The 3,177-nt window shown below is 37.3% G+C and overlaps 1 protein-coding gene across 1 annotated transcript in view; it reads left to right on the top strand.

The window, feature by feature from the left end:
- SLC2A13 (solute carrier family 2 (facilitated glucose transporter), member 13) overlaps positions 1–3,177 on the top strand; it is a gene marked incomplete at its 5' end in the record, with an annotated part of 79,982 nt that overhangs the window by 42,340 nt on the left and 34,465 nt on the right. The window lies entirely within an intron of this gene.

Genomic DNA, 3,177 nt, shown 5'->3' with positions numbered 1-3,177 from the left:
CAGACTCTTTGCTTAAATGATCTGAGTAATCCTTTGGAATTTCTTGGAATAAATAAGGTGGTTAAGCGGCAAACTCCACACTTGGGATCTGCTCTGTTATATCATGCCTGCTGCAATTTATAGTGGACACAAAGTTAGGAATATTTTAAAAGGAATTTGTTAAAATTCTTGCTGTTATTAGTTTACTTGTAGATTTGTCGTGTATAAGAGCTGTAAACTCTTCAAGAAGATGTGTTCCTCACCTTTTGTTTTCCTGAGTGGAAAAAAAAAATCTTCAGATAATTACAGACCAATTAACAAAATAAATGTGATTTTTTTTTTTTTTTGGACCTTTTTTCTACAGAAGTGAGAAGATGCACTTTCATGTGCAATTGTAGCTTCAAATAACATTACTTCTGGGGTGTTAGGAATGTATTGGGTTTTGTATTTTGTGGGTTTTGTTCACATCTCAGTGCTTTTATGTTCATTTAACTGGCAGACTAGAAAATACCCTGTTGAGAGAAGATTAGTTAAATAGCTGAAGAAATTCTTACTTATGTTCAGAATCTCTTTTACATGTGTTTGCAATAGTGATAAATACCAAGAAATGAGAGGTACACTTCTAGTTTCCTAGCAGTATTGGCCAGAAATATGCTTCATGGCTTTTCATATGTCAGCACAATGTCTTAGGAGAAAGATTCTGAGAATCTGAAGGTTTATAGACCCCAAGAGGACGGAAGGTCTTCAAAAGAGTATAAATAGATGCTAATAACTGCAACATTAGGTACTACCAGATATGAGGCGCGCTACATGCAAAAAAGCTGTATTTTTACTTGTTTTCTACTGCGGACTCAACTATATTTTCAGTTTTTGAGATGTGCCTACACAGCTTTTTTAAGTGGCAAGTAGTCTCGTGAAAAGATGCAAAGGGGAAGAGAGCTTCCAAATGCTCTCCTTTCAGAATAGGGTAACATTAATAGCAGGATGTCAGAAGGATTTGCCTGGGACTTCAGTCAGCTGTTTGGAAAGGATGTCTGGAGAGAGCAGATGCAATGATTGCAGAACTCATTATTTGTTATCTAATAAAGCTAGATGATAATATAGCCTGAAATGGTGTAAAATTTTCATAGAAGAAATATGGCTAGTCCACCTTAAGAAGTGATGAAAAATTGTTCGACAACAGCTTTCATTTTCCAGTTAAGCACAACTACACAGGAAGGAAGGTTAGGTTCACTGCAGCTTGCTTAGTGTGCACTTCTGGGCAAAAGCATGAAAAATTAAAGCAGGTAGTTCTAGTAAAGGCATGTTAGTTCATTAATTATTAGAATACTTCAATCTGTCATGATTTCTGTTTCTGACATGGAGTGAGTAAAAGCAGATATGGTAGAAATCTCATGGGTCTAGAAAAGAGCAATAAAGGAATAAATAAATAAAATTAAATACTTCAATTTGAGAGTATTTTGAAATAGATAAAAGATAAGATAAAAGTGAATGTGTAGGGTGTGATGTGAAATAAGCAATGTAGGAGAAAGGTTTTGGTACTTCTATTTTGATCTTGTACTATACCATAGTAAAAGATGAGAAAGCCAGGAGAGTTGTAACTAATAAATAAATAACTAATAAAGGGATGCAGTTGCCCACAAATCACAGAGGTAGGCTATAGCACCCACTATAAAAAAGGGTTTTAAAAATTAGGGCTTTATATGGTTAATAACGACTGTCACACTTGTGTATCTAGAACTGTATTTGAGGTACCGATTTTTATGCCTCAAACATCACCAAACCTTGACACTGCCAGAGTCGAAGGAAGACTATTCCTTTAGCATCATAAATATTAATGTCTGTTGTGGGAGGTAATATCAGCCACTGACTCCATACCACGAAGCCTCAAAATTTCAGGTGTCTTCAGCCAAGGTGGCAATAAGTGCAAGAAATATTTGTTTGCTTTTGGCAAGGAATAAGGAGGTAAAAACGTTTTAAACATGAAGTCTTCAGAGAAGCTTAGTTTCAGCTATCTTTCTGCCAAGCTCTTGTAGCTACACACAGAGAATATATGTTAATTTGTTCCTTTATCTAAATTATTTCTGGAGGAGATGACATACAGCCATACAGTATATTTGACTTAAAAAAGTGGCTGTTCAAGATACGAGCATGCCTGCTTTCTGCGCACATGGAATGTGAATGGAATTTAAGAAAATGTTTTTGTCATGAGAAGGTAGATAGTGTCTTCAGCATTCCACTTGGGTTAGAAGAACTTCACCATAACATGTGTGCTCTTGGAAGGAAGTGGAAGTGAGGACTGCAAACTGAAAGGAAGCTAAAGGCTGCTCTGTATATTGGGGGACTCGCCTCTCTCCCATTTTTGGCCCTGGAGGTATTCCCCTTGGCAGTTGTTACACAGTTGAGTCAGAGATTCTCAATTCTGAGGATTTGGAAGAAAAGTCTACTCCGCTTAACACCAGCCTTGTGTATTTTCAATGCTGCTCTAGGAATAATGGTGTTTAAAGGAGCTATACAGATAGCGACCATGTAGGGAGCAAATGTAACTGTAAGGGCAGTTACAAGTAAGATACCCAGTCAAAGTAAAATGAAGTAAAAGGCAGCGGTCTCTTACTGTTTAACCCGTGCTTCGGTATAACTGCTGCTGGTATCTCACGGTAAAAGGCAGCGGTCTCTTACTGTTTAACCCATGCTTCGGTATAACTGCTGCTGCTATCTCACATTGCTTAGCTTTGTATCTTGCAAGCCTTGAAGAGGTCTCAAAGTTTTGGAAAAGCAAAAGACAGCAGGACTTCAGAAGATCAACACATAATGCCATCTCCCTGTAGCCACTGCAACCACTTTTAAATATGTGTGCCTGCACAAATGCCTAGTCTCCATCACCTAATGGTGATGCAGTGCTTTTCCGAGGTGAGGTGTACTTAGAGTCTAAATCTGTTTGCAACTTGGCTCTCTCAGGTGTTTCCTAAATATAACTTGTATTTGCCTTTGCCAAAATGTGTTTATAAATTATAAAAACATCAGTAAAATTTATTTTGCTGACAGAAGTTTCACTGATACTGTGCCAAATAAAAATGCTTTTTATGTTTGCAAATCCATTGGGTAAGTGTGGATATCCATTATGGAAGCCTTAGAGCTACTACAAACAGTCTGTTTGTGTTCCCTCAGATCCATATTCCTCTGCACAGATTAATTCCT

This window comes from Buceros rhinoceros, unplaced genomic scaffold (assembly GCF_000710305.1).
Source record: "Buceros rhinoceros silvestris isolate BGI_N320 unplaced genomic scaffold, ASM71030v1 scaffold9819, whole genome shotgun sequence".
Lineage (NCBI taxonomy): Eukaryota > Metazoa > Chordata > Aves > Bucerotiformes > Bucerotidae > Buceros > Buceros rhinoceros.
This window is presented reverse-complemented; position numbering and strand designations above follow the sequence as displayed.